The 27090-nt window shown below is 33.4% G+C and overlaps 1 pseudogene; it reads right to left on the reverse strand.

Moving 5' to 3' along the window:
• The window catches only part of LOC141498803 (ribosome biogenesis protein BRX1 homolog), a 59023-nt pseudogene extending 32055 nt beyond the window's left edge, over window positions 1-26968 (reverse strand).
• Between the last annotated feature and the right edge of the window lie 122 nt (window positions 26969-27090).

The following is a 27090-nucleotide window of genomic DNA, read 5'->3' on the forward strand; positions in this document are numbered from 1 at the left end:
TAAAAAGTGAAGAAAAAGAGTCCATAAAAGAGGGAAAGTAAATGAAAGGAAAGGAGAAAAAGATTTAGGAAGTAAGAGACAGAGAAGTGAGAAAGGCAGAAGCAGAGATAGAATCAAAAAGTCATAGGAAACCAGAAATGATTGTGACCTTGAATACTGTATTAATTTTCTTTTTTTTCTGTACTATTTAAATTCAAAATGATCATTATGGTATCATGAGGAATATTTAGTTTGGTTAAGTAAAAAAAAAAGATGCTTCTATAGGGACTGAAAAGGACAGCTGTTTAATTCTAAACTGGTTTCTACTATTTCTACTTGGTGACAGACATTAGGAAAGTTAAGTATATGGCAGTCACTGACTTCAAATTAAGTGGTAATGAATGCAGATTTCCATGAAGATTCCACGAGTTAGTAATTACAGTTTTATTGCAATTCGAAATGGTGAAATAAACTCAGTCTCCACTGTCCTATACATATAATTGATGAGTTAATTTGTCTTCAGCATTCACACTGTTCTAATATTTCTCCATTGATGCCATGAAAATTAATAGGATGCAAAATGTGTAAAATTATACTCACTAAGAAACCACTGTATAGTACCAGGGAGGCATATTTATTTCATCTGTGGATGGTACGGGGTCACCAACTTTTTTTTTCCTTTCCCAGTGACATTTTCAGATTTGACATTCTGTGACATTTTCAGTTTAATATTGCTAATACCCCGGCTGCAGAATTAAAAGTACACCCGAAGGAAGGTTTGGATGCAGGCACATGAGCAGAGGATTACAGAGGTTCTTTGTCTAACAAACATTTATATGTAAACAACTCACCCAGTAAGAGGCTTTTCAGGAGTTTTTTTTCCCTTTCCAGTATATGGAATTGTTGTTTCCCAGGAGCTGGCTTGCTTTTGGAAACCAGGAATATAGCAGGGCTAAAGTGAGCTCATAAAGATCCTGATACTATCTGAAATGGTAATTTCATTTTTTGTAGTTTTTTTTGGGGGGGGGGAGGGGAGGTGACTTTGAATCAGATTTAATTATTTATAGATATCAGGAAGACACATAGCTGTTCATCTCAGTTTCCAGTCAAATAATTTGGGATGGGAACTAGACCTCCCTACAGAAGAAAGTCTTTCTATCAAGACAAGTTAGTCCATTTTCTGCAGTTCATAAAATTAAAGATGCCTAGAGCATTACTAGATTTCAAATGGCCAGTAAGTATCAGAAATAGGATAGAACTGATATTTTCCAGACTTGAAGAGAACTCTATCAATTTTACCATACTGCCTTTCCCATTTCCTTCACAGTTAGGAAGTTGTCCACAATATACATAGTTGCTCACACTCTTCATTTTCCATTTCCACCTCTCCAGTTCAGACTTTTTTTATTATTTTGTTCTTTGATTGTTGTGATATAAAGGTTCCTTAAGAACAGGTATAATATAAATTTTTGTATTTGCCTTCCTAGTACCCAGTACTTATAATGCCTGACACATAGTGGTTTCTTAATTAATTTTTTTTTGGTAAATTAAATTGTTGAATTGCTCTTTCATGTCCAACTTATCAACTCATTGGGACAAAATTAACTTTTCTTAATCACCAATCTGATCAAGCATTGCTCAATTTAAAAATTTCAGTTTTTACTAAATGAAATTCATTCATTAAAAGTCTTCATTGCCATTTTTTCCATCCTTTATCTTCTACTACTGCCAATCATATATCTGAACCTCAACCTTCTTGTAAACAAAGGCAACTTGTGCATTTTATTATGTTTCTTTTCACATTCAGAATCTTTTCCTTTTGGCCCAGATCAACTGGTATTTCCCCCATTACTCTGAACCAATTGTAAAGGTATTCCCATGCTTCAAATGCCTAGAATACTCTGAGTCCTTTTTTTTATTTAATTTTTTTTCCAGTTACATCTAAAGATAATTTTCAACATTCATTTTTGTAAGATTGAGTATAACATTTTTATTATTCTACTTTTCTTCCCATGATAATCTGATTATAAATGATACTTGTGTAATCATGTTAAATATATTTTCATATTAGTAATATAGTGAAGAAAAATCAAACAAAAGGGGGAAAAGCATGAGGAAAAAACATATAAAAATTTTAAAAAGTGAAAATAGTATACTTTGGTCTGCATTCAGGCTCCATAGTTCTTTCTCTGGATGTAGATAGCATTTTACAATCACAAGTCTTTTAGAAGTTTCTTTGGTCACTATATTGCTGAGAAGAACTAGGATTACCATAGCTGAGCCACATATAATGTTGCTGTTAAAATATAAAGTGATTTCCTGGTTCTGCTGACTTCACTCAGCACCTGTTTTTCCAGGATTTTCTGTGATCTTCCTGCTCACAGTTTCTTACTGAACAATAGCATTCCTTCACATTCGTATGTCACAATTTACTCAGCCAATTGATGAACATTTCCTCAATTAGCTGTTATAAATATTTTTTACCATGTGGGTCATTCCCCCTTTTTTATGATATCTGAAATATAGATCCAGTAGTGATATTGCTCGATCAAAAGATATGCACAAATCTTTTGCCCTTTGTGCAAAGTTCTAAATTGCTCTCCTGAATAGTTGGATCAGTTAACCACTCCAAGAGTGCATTAGTATCATAATTTTTGCACGTTTCCTCCATCATGGATCTTTTTCCTTTTTTGTCATTTTATCCAGTAGGGGTGAGATGGTGCCTCAGAGTTATTTCAGTTTGAATTCTCTAATCAATAGTGATCTCTAACTTTTTTTCATAAAATTATAGATAGATCTAATTTTTTCATTTTAAAACTATCTTTTCATATTCTTTGACCATTTATCAGTTGAAGAATTATTTGTAATCTTATAAATTTGAGTTAGTTCTCTATATATTTTAAAAAATGAGACCTTTGTCAGAAATGCTGACTGTAGAGATTATTTACCAGTTTTCTCTGCATTTCTTCTAATCTTGGTTTGTGTAAAAATTTTCCAGTTTAATGTAATCAAAATGATCCATTATGCATTTTATAATGTTCTCTATCTCTTCTTTAGTCATAAACTTCTCCCTTCTCCATAGATCTGACAAATAAACTATTTCCTGTTCTCTGAATTGGCTTATGGTTATCACCTTTTATGTGTAATTCATGTACCCATTGCAACCTTATCTTTGTATTGTATGAGATTTTGATCTATGCCTAGTTTTTTGCCATACTGTATTCAAGTTTTTCTAGTTCCCATCCCAGTCCTTGTGTTTATCAAACTGTACATTTTTATAGCTGCTACTATTTTTCTTTTGTACTTAAGCTATTTCACTGATCGACCACTCTATTTCTTAGCTAGGACCAAATAGTTTTGATCACAGCCACTTTAAATTACATTTTTTAGATATAGTTTGGCTAGGCCACCTTCTTTTGCATTTTTTTCATTTATTCCCATGATACTTTTGTCCATTTTTCCTCCAGATGGATTTTGTCACTATTATTTTTAGCTCCATAAAATAATTTTTGGTAATTTGATTGTTATAGCACTGAATAAATAGATTATTAAAGGTAGAACTGTCATTTTTATTATATTAGCTCTACAATTCTATATTAGACATACACTTGGGCAATTGAAATTTTTCAATTATTTAGATCTGAATTTACTCATGTGAAATGTGTTTTGTAATTGTGTTCATGAAGTTCCTGGGCTTGTCTTATTTTATACTGTCCACAGTTACTTTGAATGGAATTTCTCTTTCTGTCTTTTTGCTGGACTTTATTGATAACATAGAATTTCTGTGGGGGTTTTTTTATATCTTGCTAAGTGATCATTTCTAAACCAGCTGAATGATGAAGAAGTGGAGTTGGAATTAGAAGACAGTAGTCACACAACAGGTTGATAGCTTTCAGGTTTGTCCTTTTCTAGATTCCTATTGCCAAAGGACAGTATATACTAACCAAAAATCACAAGAATCTGCATATACTGCACACACCCAAAAGATGAATGAAACACAATGTTAATTGAATGTTAATGCATACTGACATTTTTATAGGGTTCTGTTGGATGACTGAAAGGTTAGATTCTTTTTTTAAAAAATTGACAAGATAAATAAACTCTCTTTGAATGTCCCCTGAAAATACTCCTACATTTTTATTGCTTTTAGAACTGCCCCTTTATTCCTGATTAGCATAATTTTGTGCAGGTAAGTTTATCCTTGCATATTTCAGCAAAGATACCTTCTGCTAAGACATCTGTTTAAAATATGGTTGAAATTCACCTGGTTGAAATTCAAAATGTTATTTTATAAAATGCTATTGTAGAAATTTCACCATTCCAAGTTCATAATACTTGATGCTATGGTTAGCTGATAGGTTCAATAGAGAGAAAGCATCATGAGAAGGTAACCAAACATCCAAAGCACTCAACACCTCAGTAAATCAGCAGTAATCCCTGAAATATGTGTGCTAATCTGCAAATATCTAAGTACAAAAATAGTATAACCACAAACCAAACCAAACTATAACATCTCTATTTGCTGTCTCATTACCCAAATAGACATCTAGTCAGTAAAACATATTTAGAAGAAAAAAATAGAATTAAAAAAATCAATGATCTGATTTAATTATTGATCAAACAAAAACATCATTTGCAGAACAGAAATAGACAAACTTCAAATTATATATTAACTCATAGGGAGATCTTGTCTTCTAACAGATTTAAGTGAGAGAAGTCATTGCCGAATTTGTTTCATGTAATCAGACTACCGAGTCATTTTATTAGAGAACTAGACTTGGATTCTGAAAGACTTGGATTCAAGTCCTGACCCTGAAACTTGCTATTTGAGTCTGTAACTGTCACAATATTATGAGGTACATGTAGGGTAAGCAAGCAAATTCAAAAATTTGTCATTCACTATTATCCTGTGTTTGTACTTTAGCTCATGGGGTATGTAAATGTAAATCCTGTTCTTCCTGTGCTTCAAGTTTGTACAATGCAAATTAAGCTAAAGGAGACATTATTGTGTAATATGAAAGAAAGGAGACTTAGAGTCAGGATAGACCTAGATTTGAATTCTGCTTCATTCAAATGACTTAAACTCTCCTAATAATTGCCTGAAAAGATTGCTTGGAGGGTCAAATGCGGTAAAGTATATGTAGCACTTTGTAATATTACTAAGTAGTAAATAAATGAAAATAAAATTGAATATTCTAACTCATAGAAAATATGAACCAGTATTACACATCTTTATAACTTCATTGATCTAAGGTTAAAAAGGATTCATTTAGTCCAAAAGATTAATTTTGATTTTGGGGAAAGAAAAAAATAATCTTTGTAATATAGATTGAAGATCAGAGAACAGTTATTTCACTTACAAATCAACCAATATAAATTCTATCACTCTGGAACATTCTCTTTATAGAAAGAGAAAATAAAAACAATCTCTAGAATTTTAATTGACTGGTTTATTCTATAATAGCATGGGGAAAATGAGAGATGTGGTAGATGAACCCTTTCTCCAGTGGTGGGTGAAAAATGAAATGAACAAGAAAAAGAAATATTCGATCTTATGAACATTTTAGTTAAGCAATTCACAGTAATCGCCCAACAAACTGAGGTCAGGGCTGCTCATCTTAGGTCTGAACCCTAAGTATAGATGAATGAAGAATTTTATACACTAAAAGCTATTAATATAATAAGACCAATTAATTAAAACTAAATAATAATAATAATAAAAATACACCATCAGGTAATCTGATTTCAAATTGGATGAAAGTTTCGGAACATTCTAATGTGGCAGAGACAATATGTGAACTTCCTTGAAATCAAAAAAGGAGGCATTACCTTCAAATAACTGTAAACAGTCAAAGAAGCATGAAAATAAGTGGTTGATCAGTAAGGGGTGAGTTTTTAATTTTTTTATTTCAAAGCAACTTTAATCAGAGTTTTTTTTTTAATTCAAATGTTGTTTTCTTATATTTTTTCTTGCAAAAAATTGCAATTTAGTATCATGACTCTCAAAAAATCCCTGATACATTGTTTTCATTCAATAGTTACTTCTCAATAAGATCCCCCAACTTCCTTTACACACTTATGAACTTAATAAAATGCCTGAAATCACACTCTCCGCTAAGAGAATATATAAACTTTTGACACTTATAATTCACCATTTCTTTTCTTTATGTTTCCTTATTTATTTACACATTACTAAAAAGGTCTTGTTATAAAAGTAAACATAATCCCCCTTTCCCCTTAAAGATAGAAAAGCCTCGTGAAAAATAAAGTGAAAGGAAAAAATTGTACTTCAGTATGTGTCCAGATAATATCAGTTCTGTCTCTTGGATACATCACATTCCTTATCATAAATGTATCAGAGAAGTTGCTTCAGTCTTTTCCCACAGTTGCTATTGCTAACTATATTTCCCTCCATTTATTATTCCCCACTCCCATTTATTCTATTCTCTCTCCTTTTACTTTGTCCCTCCTCAAAAGTATGTTGTAGGGTAGCCAAGTGGTGCAACAAATAGAGAACTGGCCCTGGAACCAGGAGGATCTGAAGCCAAATCTGACCTCAGACATACAACAATCAACCAGTCATGTGACTGTGGACAAGCCACCAAACCCCATTACTTTGCCAAAAAAAAGTGTGTTGTATCTGATTACCCTGTCCCATAATCCTCTCTCTTCTCTGTCACCTACAGTCCCCTACCCTCCCCCTTTCCCCTTTCTGCCATCCCCTTTCTCTCCTTTTTCCTCTAAGTAAGATAGAAGTCAATACCTTCTTGAGTGCGTATGTTGTTTCTTCTCTGTGCCATTTCCAATGAGAATGAAGGCTCACTCATTCCCACTTACCTCCCCCACCCTCCACTCCATTACAAAAGGTTTTTCATGACTTTTTTATGCAAAATATCTCAGCTCATTCTATCTCTCCTTTCCCTTTCTCCTAGTACATTCCTTTTTTTTTCACCAATTGAATCCATCTTCATAATATATAATCATTCAGATCTGGCTTCTCTCAAAATTAGCTCTCTCCTGTGTCTTGTCTTTATATGTGCCTTCTAACTGCTCTATAAATAAAAATGTTCATATGAGTTATCAGTATCATTTTACCATGCAGGAATACAAGCAGTTCCACATAATTGAATACCTTTTAATTTCCCCTCCCCATCCACCCTTTCTATGTCTCATCTGAGTTCTGACCTTGGAAATAAAACTTTCTGTTCAGCTCTGGTCATTTCAACAGGAAAATTTGAAATTCCCCATTTCATTGAATGTCCATCTTCTCCCATGAGAAAGCATGTTTAGTTTTGCTGGGTAGTTGATTCTCAGTTGTAATTCTCATTCTTTTGCCTTCCAGAATATTATATTCCAAGCCCTACCAGCCCTTAATGTAGATGCTGTGAAAATCCTGACATGAGCATCATGAAATTTAAATTGTTTCTGGTTGCTTTTAATATTTTCACTTGGATGTGAAAGTTCTAGAATTTAGATATAATATTTCTGGGAGTTTTTTGGGGGGAGATATCTTTCAGGAGGTGTTTGGTAGATTCCCTCAATTTCTATTTTACCTTCTGCTTCTAGGAGATCAGGGCAATTTTCCTGGAGAAATTCCTTTAAAATTAAGTCAAGGTTTTTTCCCTGTTCTTGAGTTTCAGGTAGTCCAATAATTTTAAAATTATCTTCCTGCATCGATTTTCCAGGTCAGTTATTTTTCCAATGAGATATTTCACTTTTTCCTTCTAGTTTTTCACTTTTTTTTGTTTTATTATTTCTTGATTTCTCATAAATTCATCAGCTTCACTTAGCGCCAAACTATATTTGAAGGAGTTGTTTTCCTCTCTTTTTCCATCTGGCCAATTCTTCCTTTTAAGGCATTCCTCTCCTCACTGACATTTTGGACTGCTTTTTCAATTGACCTGTTGTTTTCATTGGCAATTTTTTATATCTCCTTCACCAAGCTGCTGACTTGGTTTCATGATTTTCCTGCATTACTCTCATTTCTCTTCCCAATTTTTCCTCTACCTCCCTTACTTGCTTTCCAAAATCGTATTTTAGCTCTTCCATAGCCTGAGACCAATTCCTATTTTTTCAGAGGCTTTGGATACAGAAGCTTTGTCTTTGTCATTTTCTGAGTGTGTTTTTATCCTCCATGGGACCAAAGTAGTTAGTTATGGTCAGATTATTTTTTTCTGTTTATTTATTTTCCCAGTCTATGATATGGTTTCAAAGTGCTTCTCAAGTTTTTGAATGTTTTGGGGACATCCTCTCCCCAAAGATTTCAGTTCCTTCAATGTCTTATGAGAGGCTCTAATTGCTCTACTAGCCTGTGCTCTGGTTTGTGGATGACAATAAGTACTCCTCTCTGTCCTGGAAATGGGAGAAGGGTCCCTGTTCCACTATGGCAATAGGGCTCCTCAGAAAGTAACCAGGGTTTGAATATGGACAAAACAACAGAGTCCTGTTCCAAGGATACCAGAGAGAGAGATCTCAACAATCTCCCCCCACCACTCCTGTGCAGTCCACAGTCATGTTTCCATTTCTCAGACCAGTTCTACACTGAGATCTAAGCTACATTGGGTTCCATGGCCACTCTGGCAGAGTTTTCTCACTGACCTTCCAAGTTGTCCTTGGTAATCCCTAAATTCAGAAGTCTGGAAACTGCTCCCACTGCTATGAAGCCTGATTCCCTCAGGGATCCAGATGCTTGCTGACAGTTCCTGGAAGCCTGGAGAACTTTAAGCCCTGTGCAGCATAGCTTTGGTGCTGAAGCCTCTTCAGATCCAGTGGAACAGAACCTTACTGAAGATCTTTGAAGTTATCATGGGCTGGAAAATTGTTTCCCTCGGTCTTTCTGTGGTTTCTGCCACTCTAGAATTTGGTAAGAGTCATAATTTTAAGCATTTTGGAAGAGAGTTTCTGGGAATTCCTGCCTCCACATTGCCTGACTGATTCAACTCTCCTCAGTTTTTAGATAATAAGGTTGCTTAAAGATGTACAATTGTGAAAAAACTCCTTGCATCAGTCTTTGAATCTGACTGGATTCTGTTCAGCATAAACTAGGTTCTTGGATAAAGATCTGTTGTTTATTCAGGTAGAAGTGGCCCAATTTCCCTAGCCCTTTTTCCCAGTCAATTTCCCTAGCCCTTGAAGGGCTAGATCAAACAATGTGATAAGATTTTCTCCCACTTCCCACAAATGATTAAAATTTTCTCACAAGTTAGAATTTGGACTAGACCCATAATTGAATAGATAGGGAGCTGAGTTGCCTCCAGAATTAAGACAAACGTGGAGTTAGTGATATTCTCTCAGTTTTATTCGATTTATTGTCCTCATTCCCTCAATTTGCTTATATCTAAATATTTTATACTTTCTGTAATTGTTTAAAATGAAATTATTCAAAAAGTATAACCATGTCCTATATGAAATGTACAGAATAAGCTCAATGAAAGCTGGGAAGACTTGTTTGAAATGAAACAGTGAATAAAACCAGAAGAAAAAAATTTATAGTAATTGTAACATTATAAAAACAACTGCAGGGGCAGCTAGGTGGCGCAGTGGATAAAGCACTGGCCCTGGAGTCAGGATTACCTGGCTTCAAATCTGGTCTCAGGCACTTAATAATTACCTAGCTGTGTGACCTTGGGCAAACCACTTAACCCCATTTGCCTTGCAAAAACCTAAAAAAAATAAAATAAAATAAAAAATAAAAAAAAATAAAAACAACTGTGAAATACATACAATTTCTTATCAATGAAATGGCCAGTCATGATTCCAGAGGAAAAATGCTGCTGATATATGTTATCCTCATCCATATAGTGAGATGATGAATCAAACATGTAGAATAAAACTTGCAAATATGAACATGAAAACATGGGAATATATTTTGTCTGAATATACATATTTCTTATGAAAGTTTCAATTTTATTTTTCTTTTCTTCCAAATTGAAAATGGAGAATGAGAGAAAACAAATGCTTGTTATCTGATAAATAAAAGTTAAATAAGAGAACATATATATATATATATATATATATATTGTATATATACAATTAAACTTTGTAAGTACAATGTGAAAATATCTGAAAAGGCAATGAGAAAATTTGAATAATTTTTTTTTATTTTCATAGTTTTATAACTTTTTACCTTTCTGTTTTGGTATAATGTGGATGAAACCCATATCTAAGAAGAAGTGGGATTCAGGAAATTTTCCTTTCAAACACTGAACTCATTAAATACTTTGAGAATTGCTCATCAAAGGTATCATCATTCTCTTTAGAAAGGAAAAGCTTCAGCTTACAGCTAATGTAGACAAAAGGACATTTTGAATTCATTCCCCAGTCACAGGGACGCCTAGATATTTTCTCCCCAGGTACCTAGCAATATAACATGCTAGTGTTTTAACTTATGTCCCTCAGGGACCATCCTCTACCAGATATATATGACAGAACTAATGGATCTGACATAATGTTTCCAGGTGCCCAACTTATGCCTGTAGAGAGATGCAGAAACTGAGGAGACCAGAGGCTATTAATCTGATCCATTTTGTTGAGCTTTCTGAAAATAAAATTCATATAAACAAAGGAGTGACCTGTCTGTCTATTCAGCGATACACATATGTTTTAATTCAATATTTATGAATGAAGAACGGAGAGTATAGATGAGAATGTATGACTCCTTGCCTATGTTGTAAGTTGGAGCATAACTAATTAGAATTAGCATTAACATAACTAATGCTTCTATATAAAATAATATCAATTATGAAACCTATTTTTATTTTACTTTTCTATAGTTATTTTTTCTGGTTTTATATATATATATACTATATATTTTATATATATATACATATATATATTATATATATATATATACACACGATCATCTAGCAAGTTTTCCCAAATCCAAGGATAGTTCATTATTTATTATTAGATATTTATTCTTAGATATTCCTTGATATTTATATAACAAAGGTTTCAAATTACAACTTTTACCATTTATTGCAAAATTATGTGAAATTCATAATTTAACAAAACAGAGGAAAGCAATTTAAAATTAGTCATCTGAGAGATTTAATTTTTTTAATTTATCCATATTTTTTATATTTGTAGAGACTATAACCTAAAGTAACATTTAGAATTAATTCTAGAAAGATTGAGAAATCTGAGTCAAATACACATCTCAAATGGGCACAGATATTCTTATAATGAGGTCATCCTAATAGGGAAAAGGTTTTTCAATAAACCCCCTTAAAATAAAGTCTGCTTTTCTCAGCTATCAAAGAGGCTAGTTTCTATTAGAACTTTATCAGAATTATCAGAATACCTCAGAAGTCAGTAAACAAATATTTATTAAATTCCTACTATTTTCAAGGCATTCTAAAAGCAAGAAACTCATTGTTAATAGAAGAGATCTTCCTAGCAATGTAATAGATCAGAAAAGATGAAATTTGAGCTGAGTCTTGAAGTCCTATGATAATACTATCACTATACTTAAAATCAATTCAGTAAACTTTTTAAAAAGCATTTACTATATGTAGAATACTGGAGGACATATAAAGGTTAGTTAAGACACAATGTCTGACCTTTTGGAATTTGCAAATAACAATTCAGAACCATAATATCTGAAGTGGGCTTGGTATGTCCCTCAGTGTTATAATAGGATAAGATGGGTCACATCTCATTACATTCCTTCTTATTTCCAGGTTAGCTCCCAATCTTCTCCTTTCTTTGCCAGAGTTGACCTCTCAATGAAGTTATAATACATAATTGCCACTTCAGCATTCATAACAGCTGACTAAGTCAATCCTTAGTCCTAGAAACATCTTCTGCTCTTTCTAAGTTCCCCCATTCCAATACTGTGCATATAAACATACACACACACATACACACACACACAGAAACACATATAATCATTGTATTTCATATAGCTTCTGACTGAGTCAGTCATTTCTCAGACAGTAGTAAATTGACAATGATTGTCAAATAAAAGATTTGCTCCCCAAATTCATTTTGACAAGTACACAGTAAATGTCTCAAGATGAGAAGGGTTGTTAACCACATTATAGATATCATTACATTGTTTTCCCTTCTCTTCTGAATTTTACTGTTTCTGAAGAGATCATGGTACCAACTTTGGTACTGAAGAGGACCACAACAACCAACTACTGGCCTGAATTGCACAATTATATTTATTATAGTGAGGGATATTTCATGCAAGGCATCCTTCTCACTTATTTTTATGAGAATTATTCCACCCCATGTCCTGATTAATGGGAAACAGGACAATTAGAGATGATCTGCCTCTTGAAGGAGTCATTTGGTCTTAAATTGGTTTCACTTCCTCCAATATCAGTGAGGCAACACAGCCTCAATGTTGGACAAGTATCATTGTGTGACATCTGGCAACAGAAAGAGGTCACCCAATAAACCCTAACCTATGTCTCAGGTTGCCCTTGAGTTCTCTTTCTCCTTTATCAGCAAGGTACCAAGAGGGTACAGTGTACCACCAACATTGGGTGAGCATTCACACTGATATTTGGAAACAACTTGATTTCATGATGGACTAATTATTAGTACAACCTTTCCTCTCAGACCTCCTGTGTTTGACTTGTGATCTATTCATTAGTATGAATATGTTTGGCAAAAATTTTAACATTAGGAAGAGATCATATTATCCTTACAATCAACCAGTTTCAACAGTGCCAGTGTCCCCAATATCTCCCTTTTCTGACATATTCAGTTATCACATCCTGTTCTTACTACCTTCATATCTCTCCTGTTTGTTCTCATCCCTTTAGTCACAAAACCACCCTCCTAATTCAGGCTACTTCTTGCCTAGAAAATTACAATGTCCACCTAATAGGTATTTCTGTATCAATTCTTTTCTTTCCCTATTGCATTCTCTACAACACCACCAAAGTGATTTCACTACTGCAGACTCATGTAATCATTCTCCCTTACCCCATTCAATAAACTTTAGCGATTCGTTATTGACTCAAAAAAACATAAAACTCTATACAACTTGACCTCAAAGTATCTTTCCAGTTTTATTTTACTTAGTTCCTTTCCTACACCATCTAGCCAAATTGACCTTCTTGCAGGTCCTCATTCTCATACAAAAATATAACTCAAATGTTCAAACACGGACAAATATCCAAAATAGGACAAACTATGATACTATTCATTAAGCAAAACCCATGTACAGAAAGAAGAATTTTGAAAAGTTTTCTGCTGAGTTGAAGTCAGGAACAAATCCATTTTGATCATTCTTTTGATTATAGAAAATGAATATTTACAAATGGAGAAACCATTTTCATAAAAGAAAGCTATGATCACTGATTGACATAGCCTGCTACTTAATGGTAGTATTATATAACTTTCAATAAAAATTATCTATGTGAACTGATCCAACCATTCTGAAGAGCAATATGGAACTATGCCCAAAGAGCAATAAAACTGTTCATACTCTTTGACCCAGCAATTCCAATTCTAGACCTATAGCCAGAAGAAATCATAAAAAAGAAAAAATGGGGAAAATCCCACATGTTCCAAAATATTCATAGCTACTCTTTTTGTAATGGCAAATAATTGGAATTCGAGGGGATGCCCATCAACTAGTGAATGGTTAAACAAGTTATGGTATATGAATATTATGAAATACTATTGTTCTTAAGAAACCATAAATGGTCAGACTCCAGAGAAGCAGGGAATGAATCACCAAAGCTGATGCTGAGTGAAGGTAGCAGAACCAAGAGAACAATGTACACATTAACAACAGCATTGTGAGATGATCACCCCTCCTGGATGCAGCTCCTCTCAGTACTTCAGAGAGCTAGCACAGCCTTATTAGACTGGCTATAGACAATGCTATCTGCAACCACAGAAAGAAAAACAAAACAAAACAAAAATCCTTCACTTTTTAAAAAGCATCTTTTATGTATTTCTTTCCCTTAATCCTATTGAAAATGACTGATCTGTAAACATGTTTAACACAAAGGTGTATATACAATATTAACCTGACTGTTTGCCATTGAAGGGAGGGGGATGGGAAGAGAAGGTGGAAGGAAATTTTATAATTTAAAAATATACATAGACATATGGAAGAAAGTTGAGAAACTTCAATAAACTGTATTTGGAAAAATAAAATATCAATAAAAAATTAAAATTATCTGAAATTGCCTTTTAGCTATTGATCAAATTAACCAAATTATTCCTAAAATTATTTGCATATTTACTCTATCATCATTATCTAGAGGGACTTTTTGAAAATAATAAATCATATTTAATTATAATACTCAGTAATTGCTAATTAATTATATTTTAATGAGAACAAAAGGATTTATTCACTAAATAAAAACAATATTCATCTAATTTTTAATCTCACCCTTTAGAAATTCTATTTTGTGTTATATGCAGTGTATTATTATATGTGCACATATTTAATGATATGTGCATATATCATTAAACTACAGTTAGAAATGTACTTATTTTATTTTTAATCAATATTATCATTGTTATTTATTATTATTGATACATTGATACATTGATACATTACTGATACAATCAGAGAAAGGTCATTGTTGCTTGGATGAGGCCTTATGGTAGAGATGACTAGCTGAATTTTATAAAATGAGGTATAATTCAATAGACCATTATTATAGGCCTGACTCTCTAAGCAAAGGAATAGGATGAGAAAATCATGAACGGAGTAACCTAAAGGATGGATTCAGAGCAAAGTAAGTAATTTTGATTGCTGGAACTTAGAAGATATTAATTAAATAAGGCTAGAAACATGATGAGCCCAGATTGTAGAAGGCCTTTAACGGGGATATGCTGTTAAATTTTTAACAACTAGCTCTGAAAAAAAAAAAGTACACAATATTCAAGTTTTAGATTAATCCATATCATTAAGATTCCACCACGTTTTCTTAAGTTTAGACAATCAACAAAACAATAAACCAAGACCTAATTTGTAGTGCTTGTTATTTCCAAGATGTAAATGCCCACAATGAAAATTTAAATCTTCTCTCTTAAGCAAAAGGAGCTGGCTCCAATATGCATCTGACTTGAATAATGAACAAAAATAATTTGAAATTTATTTTAAAGACAATAGAGAGGTTCTGAAAATTTTGGACTGGAGATTAAATATACCAGATCTAAGCATTAGGAAATTAATTTTAAATATGAAAGCTAAATATAAATAGGGAAAAATACAGGGGGTTGGCTAGAAGATCTGGTTGTAGGTAATGTAGTAATCCAGACTGGTAGTAATATAATGAAGTCTAAACTTCCTGTGCAATCATTCAGTTGTGTCTGACTCTAAATGACATCATGGACCATAGTTTTGTTCTTGGCAAAAGTGCTTGAGTGTTCACCATTCCTTTCTCCAGTGTTCTGCCCCACTACCCCCCATTTTTTTTGTTTTTATTTTTCTAAAGATGAGGAACTGTGAAGAACTGAGGAATTTAGGAGTTAAACAACTTGCTTAGAGTCCTACAGCTAATAAATGCTTATGGTTGAATTGTCATACAGATTTTCCTATCTCTAAGTCTGATGTTAAAAAGAATCATTGATAATGTCAAGGTTTTGAATGTGGGAGACAGAGTGAATGATGAAATGAGAAGAATAAGAATATTTAAGGGGAGCTAGATGGCACAATGGATAGAGTAGATAGAGTGCTTGATCTGAGTTCAAATGCAACCTCAGATATCTCCTAGTTGTGTGACCTTGGCAAGTCACTTAAACTCTGTATCAATGTCCTCATTTATAAAGTAGGAATAATAAGAGTACCTTGAGGTATCATGAGGATCAAATAAGATGCTTATTGTAAAAGCACAGTGCCTAAAACATAAATATTATATAAATGTTAGCTATATTAAGAATGGAGTTCACTTCTCAAGATAGCTTTCAACATTTATCCCTTAATTCTCCCATCAAACAATTGTTCTATGCTTACTTTGTGTGTAACTCTTGCCCCAAAGCCCATTTGGCTTGAGCTCCTCACTAGTAAAGATAAATACTCTGTTCTGGACCAAGTCAACTTTGTCTCACATTTATTTTTTCTCAATGAGTGAAGACAAAATATACATCTGATATGTCCCCTCAGCCCCTGCCAATTTTCCAATCTTTCTATTTTATAAGCCTCTTTTCTTGATGATCCATCTGCAAACATTAATGACTAAGCCCTTTCTCACTTTTTAACAAGAAGTGCTGTTCTTCCATGTAGCACTGAAGGCATGCCAGGCACCTGAAGCTTTCCCCTCCACCTTCCAAATAGAAATAATCTAGAGATGAAATGAAAAATTAAATTAAACAGTAAATTTATCTAGATTAATTTATCATTGATGCTTTTGTCCTTAGAGAGTGGAAGGAATTAGGTCTTGAGAAGAAATCACAGCATTTAGTGACAAAATAATAAAAAAAAGGGGGGGGGGAATGGATAGAAAAAAATAAGTGTGAACCTAGCGAAAAGTTGATCAAGCATCAAGTCATTATAGTATTGCTTGTGAGCTGTAATAATAACACAGATCATTTTCGACAAGTGGCATGATGTGTGACTTAAATTTACTAACCCCAAGCTCCACAATCTATTCTAAAACATTAGTTGAGGGGGGAGTCAAGTTAAGAATGCCTTCATTTGTTTAACAACCAGAAATGTATTCCATTCTTCAGGGAAAGGCTATGGAGGGTTAAAGTGGGTCTGCAGTGCTGAACAAACAGAGAACTGTTCACCAGCAGCATCTGCTAGGGACTTAGGAAAGCTGTTTTCTCTTAATAGACACCATTTTCCATTTTTATTTCTTCTAGTGTGTAAACTCTTAAAGAAATGATGCATTGCATGGAAATTCATCCACAACTGAGAGTGCAAATAAGAGAAGAAAAACAAAATCATAAAAGACATTAAAAGGTACATTTCAGAAAGTAAGTTTACTCAGTTTCTTAGGCAATGAAGCATTCAGGTTTTCAATTTTAACAGAGAAGCAGAAAATATCAAAACAAAGTGATTCCTAGGGAAAAGCTATGCTTAACATGCCTGAGAAAAGTTGTTTATTTTTAAACTTTTTCCCCCTTTAGAAGAAATTTGTTCTGAATTTCAGCAGTCTCCAGAGAGTGCCAGCTCTGTTAAGGTTGGTGTGTGGGAGGTAAGCATTCACTGAAGTATTTGGATAAGAAAGAACATCTACTCCAAAGCAGCAAGAAACAAATACTGCTATATCATTACTAAAAGCCATAGTGCTTCCTTACACTGCAGTCATTTCACATTGATGCCTATCAATGTGATGACAGCACTCAGTGATGACAGTCAACTTCATTTGGAGAAACTTGCAGCCAATTTATTAGCATCCTCAGTACCAGCCTCTGATCTTTGTAAATATTCAGCAATTTGATGTATATATTTAGATGCTGGTTTGTGGAGGTGATATTCTGACATTTAGTGTGCAGATATCTAGAACACTTATTATCTCCAATTTCTATTTTGCCAGAGGAATGAGGTTGATAAAACTCCCAAACATTAAAACCTGTTTTCTTCAACTACAATCTGATGCATAATGATTTTGAATTCATTGATCTCAGCAAAAACCAATCACAAAATGAGGAAAGGTTAAAAAACCCTACTTCTTCAATCATTTTGTCACAGTTTTTCAAGCACATAGTTGACCTTGCTTTGTTGTACTGAAAGTTATGTTCAAGAGACATGCATTTTTGGGATAAAGTGATATTTAAAAAGCACATTCATTTTTAAAACTAATTTATGCTGTATATGAATCTATGATTAGGTAGTGTAAGAGACTGTTGAGGGTCACAGAGAGGTCCTTGCTTGTCTGGGAATGGCCTAATTGCCCTCTTGCCCAGGTTCACCCTTGGCCTAATTTTCTGGGTCTGGTCCCTGGATCTTATCTGTTCCTCCTGCTTGGCACTTCCTGGAGCATTGTGTTTAACCTTAAACTGGTGATTGCATCAAAGCTTGAGAAGTATTAGCCTGAGGAAATAAACTTTACTAGGTGAGGTCCACTAGCTGGGAAGAATCTGTTTGATTTGCTAATTGCAGAACACCACATGAAATGGGGGTAAACCAGGGACTAAGAGGATATTTAAACTCTAGCAATTGGTAAAATGAGGAGAACTTGTCAGTATTTCTCTCCTGCCTCCTCAATGTTCGTTTGAGACAAGCATTAGTTATGAGTAAATGATAAGTTAACCAGCGAGGCACTCAACAAGGTAGTTGAACAAATTCACATTCAGAGTTTTCATAGAATGTGAGTGCTGGAAGGGACCTTAATGATTTTAAGATTGTGTAGTCCAATTCCCTCATTATAATGATAAAGCTACTAAGGTCATTGCAATTAAAGTGTGCACTTAAAAAAAAGTCAATTCAGAGCACAAGATAGCTTTTATTAACAGATTTTCTGGGAGCTTAGAGTAAGTATCCTGTAGAAATATGTTTTTATCTCTATTTTTGTATTTTCCATGGAATGTGTTCTGAATTTAGGTAAGAATATCTGAATTTGAATGCCACCTTGTTTTCCATTTTTTTCTAGACTTCATTCTGATAATCTGTTAAATAGGGATAATACTTGTTCACATTATCTCACAGGACTGCTGTAAATATCAAATGAGATATAATGCATTAAATATGCATAATTACTATGCCAATATAATTTGCCAACAATAGTATTCTATTATTATTGTTAGTATGCTTCATTTGGCCCAGTGTAGTCTGGCTCTCTGCTTACCTCACATATCAGTAAAAAAGTATTGTCTTCAAGAAAAGGGAGTAATTATTGTGACAGTGCTTTCTCTAATTCAAAGAACTTTCTTTGTCATAGTAGCAGAGCTGTGCCAGAGGCAATATCAGTGTGTCAAATGACAATGTAAGAGTAGGAAGTCTCGTGCCTTTCAAAATATGGGCAGAGATTCAACTAAGCTAAGCATTCAAGTACTTGATTGAAAATATTCTTAAGTTCTTCTAGTGCCACCATTTAATTTTTTTAAAGACATGTGACAATGAATTTTAAATATGGAAGAGAGACTGGACCAGTCTCTAACCTGGGGATGGTTAGAAAATAGAAGGTAGAGATAAGGGTAGATAGCTCAGGATGAATATGAAATAGTAGCACAATCTTCTTACAATAATATGAATAACAAAACACATCACAGTTCTCATGTACTCTGCCTTAGTTTGATCATGTCTGAGACACTGTGTTTGCTTCCTCTTTCCATGTTTTAGGAAGGATATTGTCTAGTTGCATATAATAAGAAGAGAATGTAAGAAGACAAAGGACCAGGAAAACAAGAGGGCTAGTTGATGGAACTTGTAATTTTTAGCATAGAAAAGAAAAGTTTTTGTGGAGGGGGGCAGAATAATAGTTATTTTTAGATCTCTGAAAGGATGACATATGAAAGAAGGATTAACTTAAATCTCGGAAGGAAACACTTGCAGAAACAGGTCTAAAAGGTAAATCCAAGACTCTGAAAAGAAAACCTTTCTAATTGCAACTGTCCAAAATTGGAATGGTGAGAGAGAGAGAGAGAGAGAGAGAGAGAGAGAGAGAGAGAGAGAGAGAGAGAGAGGAAGGGAGGGAAGGAAGGAAAGATGGAAGGAAAGCTAGAAGAAAAGGAAAGAAGAAAAAGAAGAAGAAGAAGAAGAAGAAGGAGGAGAGAGAGAGAGAGAGAGAGAGAGAGAGAGAGAGAGAGAGAGAGAGAGATGAAAAAGTGGGGAAGGAGAATCTCAAAATCTAATAACTAGAGAAATATATTGCAAAAGAAACTGAAATTCACACACATGACTACAGCTACAACATTGTTTATGGATATGTGAATTGGTTCATCTTTTTAGAGAGCAACATGCAATAATGAATCTTTTAAAATGCCTTTAATCTTTGAACATGAGTTCCACTTTTGCAACATTAATTTATTGAGGCTATTGCCTTAATAATCTTTTAGGGGGCGGCTAATTGGTGCAATGGATAGAGCATTGGCCCTGGAGTCAGGAGTACCTGAGTTCAAATACAGCCTCAGACACTTAATAATTGCCAAGTTATGTGACCTTGGGTTCCAGTGCAACATTCATTTTTACCACCTTTATACTTAATTTGTTTAATAAACTCCTTGAAAGTAGAGACTGTTTCATTTCTTTATTGCTATATTTCTACTCTTAAGGCAGTGGTGGGAAATCTTTTTTCTTCCAAGGGCTATTTGGATATTTATAACATCATTCCTGGACTATATTTGAACAAACATTTAATTAATTAATTCCTTAAATTTATTGAATAAAACTCTAAATTTATTGAAATTCCAGTCCCATGTCTGCATGCAGTTCCTTTGACAATGGCAGACCAATACAGTTTGTGGGTGGGGGATATAATTAGAAAATAGTGAATGTTCAATACTTGTAAAATAAATGAATGCTCTTTCAGAGGTAGGAAAAAGAGGGTACTTACTGTATCTTAATATCCTGGGAGACACATAAGGATTTCCAAAATCCATTTGTGGTCTCAAGCATAAGGACAGAGCATCCTTTAGCTACTCCATACCTTTTCTTTAGAGGGGTGCAGTATCTATCTATCTATCTATCTATCAATCTATCTGCATATATATCTACCTACCATCTACCTATTTATCTTTGTGTGTGTGTGTGTGTGTGTGTGTGTGTGTGTGTGTGTGTGTGTGTGTGTGTTTGAAGGAAATAAATGTTTCCTTCCCTCTTAGATATAGCTTGATGTGGTGAATAGAGGATTAGATTTGTAGTTATAAAGACCTGGATTCAAATACTGCCTCTGATAATTACTAGTCATGTGACCTAGGAAAAATCATTTGATCTTTTCTCTTTTTAGTTTACTAACCTGCAAAATGGATCTAAAAGCAGCAACTACTTCAAAGAATTTCTGGGAAAAAATTAAAATAAAATAAATAAAATTACAAAATGAAGTTCTAGGAGAATAAAATGAAATTATATTCATAAAATACTGCAAATAATAAAGTGCTAGATATAAGTCAACCTCCATAACTTTATATGTATAGAAGCACTTTTATTTAGACAGTGAAAAGTTCCTGCAAGGAGGCTTCAGCAGACCTCAGACTAATATAGATAATGGAAATTACACATGAAAATTAAAAAGTAACTACATTTTACTCCCCCAAGTATATTATGAAAGTAATTGCTTCATATATGGCAAGTTTTTTTCTTAAAAATGAATTAAATATAGTTCAGTGATATAATATCTGTGATATATATTTTGCATCTACTCACTTTTTTCTTTCAAGTAAGCAACTGTCACCCACTATGTCAGGTAACTCTTTCACTATATGTCAAAATGTTAATTCCTCTGTTACCTGGCATGAGACTCAATTCATACCGTAGAATAGTACTTGAGAAGTTTGAGATAATTTCAATTATTTCTTAGCTGTTAGAACAAAATAATAGTAACAATAATAATGAGAGCAACAATGACAATAACAAAGTGAACTCTCAGAAAAATTACAACCATTTCAATCAATAATAGTTTTAAATTACAGAATTATAATCAATGGTATTTCTCACTTTCTATTGATTGGTATAAGCATAAAATCTTGCATAAGCTCACAAAAAGCTTGATCTAATTCACAATAGGGAATTTTTTTTGAAGTTCTCCATAGATAGGAATACAATGCCCTTTCTTAGTTATCCATTACTGTTGCATATAAGAATAAATTCTAATGGCCAGTGGATTCTATTTTTTTTGTGGTATCTCTTTAGGATATAAGGGACTCTGAAAATCACACCTACTAGTGTAATTTTTTAAAAACAAAGGCATCACTGATGTGTTTTGATTTTACAAACATACATTTGCATATTACTCCTTCAGTCAAGTAAAAATACTAATTCAATGACTTCATATGAAAGCCCCTGCAATATTTTACATCTGTAGTTCTACCACTCTATTTTTAAAAAATTAATGAAATAATTTTTTTCTCCTTCCATCCCCCCAATTCATTAGAAAAAAAGAAAATGAAAATTAATTTTTCTTAACAAATCATAACAGTCAAATGAAACATTTTCTAAATGAAAATACATACTAATATATATGTATATAGATTCTGGCAACATGTATAAATGACATAGACATGTATATGTACATATAGATGTATAATTTGTATTCATACTGACTTTTTTAATGTTCATATATTTCATGCTGAATCCTAAATTTGTCACTCTCTTTTTCTTCATTGGGCCTCCAGAAGAGAAAAATCAAACTCAACATTCTCTTAAAAATTCCCAAGGGCATCCTAAACTAGATTAAAATGAAATTAGGAATTGTTAAGCAAAATAAATAAAAATTTAGTAATACAAAAATTACGTTTATTCTAAGTCAATTTGTGGCAGGTATCTATTGTTATTTGAGTTTGACACCACTACTCTAGAATCATGAAAGGTAATTGTTTTGATTTAGTTCTTCAGTTTTCAAAATTGTGTCCTTTTATTTTTACGGTGTGTTGCTATCTTATGTTCTCATGGTTCTATTTATTTCATCCTCCACCTATTTATAACAATCCACAATATTGTTATTAGGGGTGCTAGGTGGCTCAGTGGATAGAGCACCAGCCCTGGAGTCAAGAGTACCTGAGTTCAGATCCAGCCTCAGACACTTAATAATTTCCTAGCTTGGGCAGGCCACTTAACCCTATTTGCCTTGCAAAAAAAAAAAAAAAAACCCTAAACAAAATAATATTGTTATTATACTAGTAGCAGCAGTGTGGTCTGCAACTCATCTGTAACTCTATAGCCTTTTTTTTTTTATCACAATCAAGTCTTCAGTCTCATCTTTCTATGTCTGAATCTAAACTTCGCTCTCATGTCACCTCTCAAGTTCTTCCTCATAACAAAGCAAAAATGTTTATAAATTAAATTTAAGACCTTTTCCTTTTTTCTCTGTATAATGAAAAGTCACTCAGCAGCTACCCTTTCACTGACTGCAGATATTTACCAAATCACATCTTAGAATTCTCCAGGTCAGATATCCCCACATAAATTCACCTACCTCATGATTTTCTTAAAAGTACAATTCAAAGAGACAATTTTTCTATAAATGCAAAGGAATGGAGAGGGGGCTAATATCAATAATTATAATCATAACATTTTAAGAGCTACCAGAATTCCAAGTCTTTTTACTTTTCCCTCATATTTCCCTAATTTTCTATATTTCCCCTTAAAAGTAGACATTTCAATATAAGCCAATACATTCAGGTTTATTTCAAAATTTTGAAGACATGAATCTTAAGCTTAACAAAATACGTTTTGAATGATGTCTGAAGCATTTTCCCTTAGATTTCAAAATAGCAATAGAGGACATTATTCTTCTTCCATGTTGCTTTTATGAAAATCATAATGTATCATTTTTATTCAAGTTCCTTTCCTTTGTTTAAGTTCTTGCTTCTCTCTTTCCATTGTTATTAATTTGAAAGAAAATATATTTTCATAAATAAAGTCAGATTCTTCCTCCCAGCAAACATTGTCATTTTGTTCTTTCTATTCTGTGTAAATCAGTCAAAATTGTCCTTTTCCAGAAAAGACTATAAAATGATGCCTTGGTACTCCAGCTGATTTAAATTTGACCCTGTTGCCTACTTTTCAAGGGAAAGTGTATTTCATTTCATGGCTAGTCTTATGGTATGTGTTTAGTGGCTCTAACCATGCACAATAGATATACAAATGAGCATACAGAACAAGACCATACTTGTGGAAATATTACTTAGCAATTAATGAGCCTGTTTTCATTGTTGCCTGAGGCACTAGAAAAATGATAGAAAGCAATGCAAGTAATCTTGCTGAAAAAATGCAAAATGGTTAATATGGATAGCATTTGATTTACTTAGTGCCCTTTCATCTCACACTGCCCCAGTTCCCTTATGATATAATAAGCTACTGTAATTCATGAAATACAGAAACCAGTGTAGCTCAGTAATATAGTCCATTCTCTGAAAAGAAAGCATCTAAAAGTAAGAAAGTGGACCCCTCTGAGGAATTACATTTGCATATGTTTTTGAGATAAGGTGTTGTAGGTTGTTTCTCTACCACATAGAATAGATACATTTCTTTCCAATAGGGTATTAGAACATGTGTTATCACATTCCATATAACTGGGGGAATTAAGCTTGATAATATCCTTGGGAATTTGATAAAAGAAGATAAAATTTTTTTTTAGGTTTTTGCAAGGCAAATGGGGTTAAGTGGCTTGTCCAAGGCCACACAGCTAGGTAATTATTAAATGTCTGAGACCGGATTTGAACCCAGGTACTCCTGACTCCAAGGCCACTGCTTTATCTACTATGCCACCTAGATGCCCAGAAGATAAAATTTGATAAAATAAGAATAAACAATACAGCTTAGATGAAAAGGACCTTTGAAAGGAAATAATAAAAAGAATGAAGTATAAAAAAACCAGAGTAGCTGACATTGACATACCCCTTTATTATTATAAAGTGTGTCCACATCTATTATTCTTTAACCCCTTCTTTGGGGGTTTCAAACTAAATGATCACTACCAGCCCTACAAATAAATTTCCATTCCCATGAAACTATTATTTTCATCTATTCTCAAAAAAAAATTACATAGAGGATTAGTACATTAACTATTTCATGCCCTTTTTGACAAATGAGGACAATAAAACTCATAGAACTTGTTATATAATTATTTTTTGGCAGACAGAGCTATTTAACAAGTGTGGGGCAAATGGAGCACTGATCACTTCCTTCTCATTGTTACTGTCATCTCAACTCTTCCCTTCTCTGCTCTCCATCATCCACTACCATCCTTAAGGGTGCTATTGACATGGACCACCTCCTCTATCCTCTCATTTCCCTTTACTTTCTGTGGAGGCAAATGCTACACTTTCTAGTAAATGGGCCATCTGATTTCCCACTGATAATCTCTCAACAGAGCTGTCAATGAATTTTCCTAGGTACAAAACTTACTAGAAATAGGTACAATAACTAAGTCAGAACTTAATTTCTATTCTTGTAACTACAAATTGTGTTCTTTGTACTTCCCCATGATTAAGAATTGAAAGTTAAATTTATTTCTTTCTAAAATGTTTCAGTAATTCAAATACTTCTTTCAATCACACAAGTGATTGAATACCTAAGACAGCAACATAATTTCTTATAAGACAATGTTCTACTTAGAAAAATGATATAACAGCCTCAGTAGGCTATGTTATTTCAACATTATTTTCCTATTCCTCAAAAAGTTAAATAATCTTTACACCTAGTTTCACAATCTACATTTTTGCCCAATGCAAAAAAAAATGCATCTGAAAATATCACTAAAATTCTTGTCCAGTTCTAGTATTTATGGAAACCAAATTGGAAATGAAACAGTCACTTTTTTTGGAACAGCATGGTAATGAAGTTCCTATGTAACTAATAGAATAGGTGGGTCCATGAATGAAACACCAAAAATGGAATTCCTTGGAGCCAGAATATTAATTGCTTTTTGATGTACCGGAATGGACTGGTAATATAGAGGAGGCATCAGGACAAGGAAAGTTGACTTTTTCACAGCTGCAGAAGTTGATGACCTGTTTGATTTTCCCCACAAGGTCATAATTCCAAGCTGGTCAATGTGTAAGAATTGGACAGAGGCCACATACAAATTAAACCACAACCAGACAAATATACACAACATATTCATGCACACATACACACACACACAAAATACACATATTTATACTTTTGCTAAACTTTAATCCAATTGGCAAGATTAATTTTAATGAGTTAGTTATAATTTTTGGAGACATTCTTCTATAACTTCTAGCTGATAGTCCTTATGTTTTGCTTTGTTTTTTCCACTGAACAGCTATTTTCTACTCTTTCCTTCTCCTCCTGCTCTTTCCCTCCTCACCTATTTACTTGATTTGATAGGAACAAATTTTTGTTTGGTTTTGTTTGGGTTTTTTGGATGAAAGGTTAGTAGTATGCAACTCAGTGGTCACTGAAGTGGTCTCTGGCAGAAGCAGTAAGAGGCATAACATGGGGTCCACAGTTGGCAAACAATAGGTTTTCATTCAATTCTGACAATCTGGCTGCTGTAGAAATTGTTCATAAGTAGTCAATGTGCTCCAGCTCCAGTAATGTCTTTTGAGACTCTTTGCTTATACTCCCTATTAGGCAATATTCAGCTTTATGATATGCAGGTCTCTGAAAGGTGAATGACTTGTTTCAAATTCTAATCCTAACAATAGTCTTCTCAATTCCAAGTTTTAAATGATATTCAGATACAGCTCAAAATATGATGGTTTTATTTTGCATTTTTTAGGACACTGGGAGATCTATTATCTAAAAACTCCTTTTTGTTCCACAAGAAATATCAAGAAATTCTTTTCAAATTAACTCTCCAACTGTCCATACAGCAAAGATGTTAATATTTTTTTATATTTTGCTTGTGTCATCAGAATAGCTGAAAAAACTATCAGCAGAAGGAAAACAAAAATAGACTTAAAATATAAAGTAACCTAATCTCTCTAATGCAAAGGTTAGGGTAGGAAAGACAAAATGAATAGCCTGAAAATATATTTCATTTGAATATTTAACATTGCATTACCAAAAACACAAATTAACATTATACATAGGCCAATTTGGTAAGAATAAAACAAGGGATAAATATAAAACCCTCCTAATTCAATTCTATACCAATACTTGTGAGTAACTCAGTTCTCTTCCCCATATATGGCATGAATTTCATTCCCTTCAGCAGAAGTTTCAAATTCACAAGAACAAAAATTAGATATTTGAAAAAATGGGGATATTTTTATTGTTTTGGTTGTATTGTTTTTAATGTTTTATTGTTACTAAACATACGGCCACTAGTGCACTTTTCTCCTCGTGGTTTGATCTTGATCCTGGCATCTCAAAGCCAAGTTTTGCAGAGCTAAAACTGGAAGTATCTACTGAGAAGCTGAGAAAGATTTTTAATAAGGCCAGTGAAGTTATCAAGCCTTTTTTAACATTGGCAGAGACTTTGGACACACTCATACTTAGGACCTTGGAGAAGGACAATGAATCAGTGAAGGATATCCAGAAGGAGAAATCAGAAAAATGAAAAATAAAATAAAATAAAGACAAAAATCCAAGAGAGACTAGAATCATGAGAGCCA

The sequence above is a fragment of the Macrotis lagotis genome, chromosome X (assembly GCF_037893015.1).
Source record: "Macrotis lagotis isolate mMagLag1 chromosome X, bilby.v1.9.chrom.fasta, whole genome shotgun sequence".
In the NCBI taxonomy this organism is placed as follows: domain Eukaryota; kingdom Metazoa; phylum Chordata; class Mammalia; order Peramelemorphia; family Peramelidae; genus Macrotis; species Macrotis lagotis.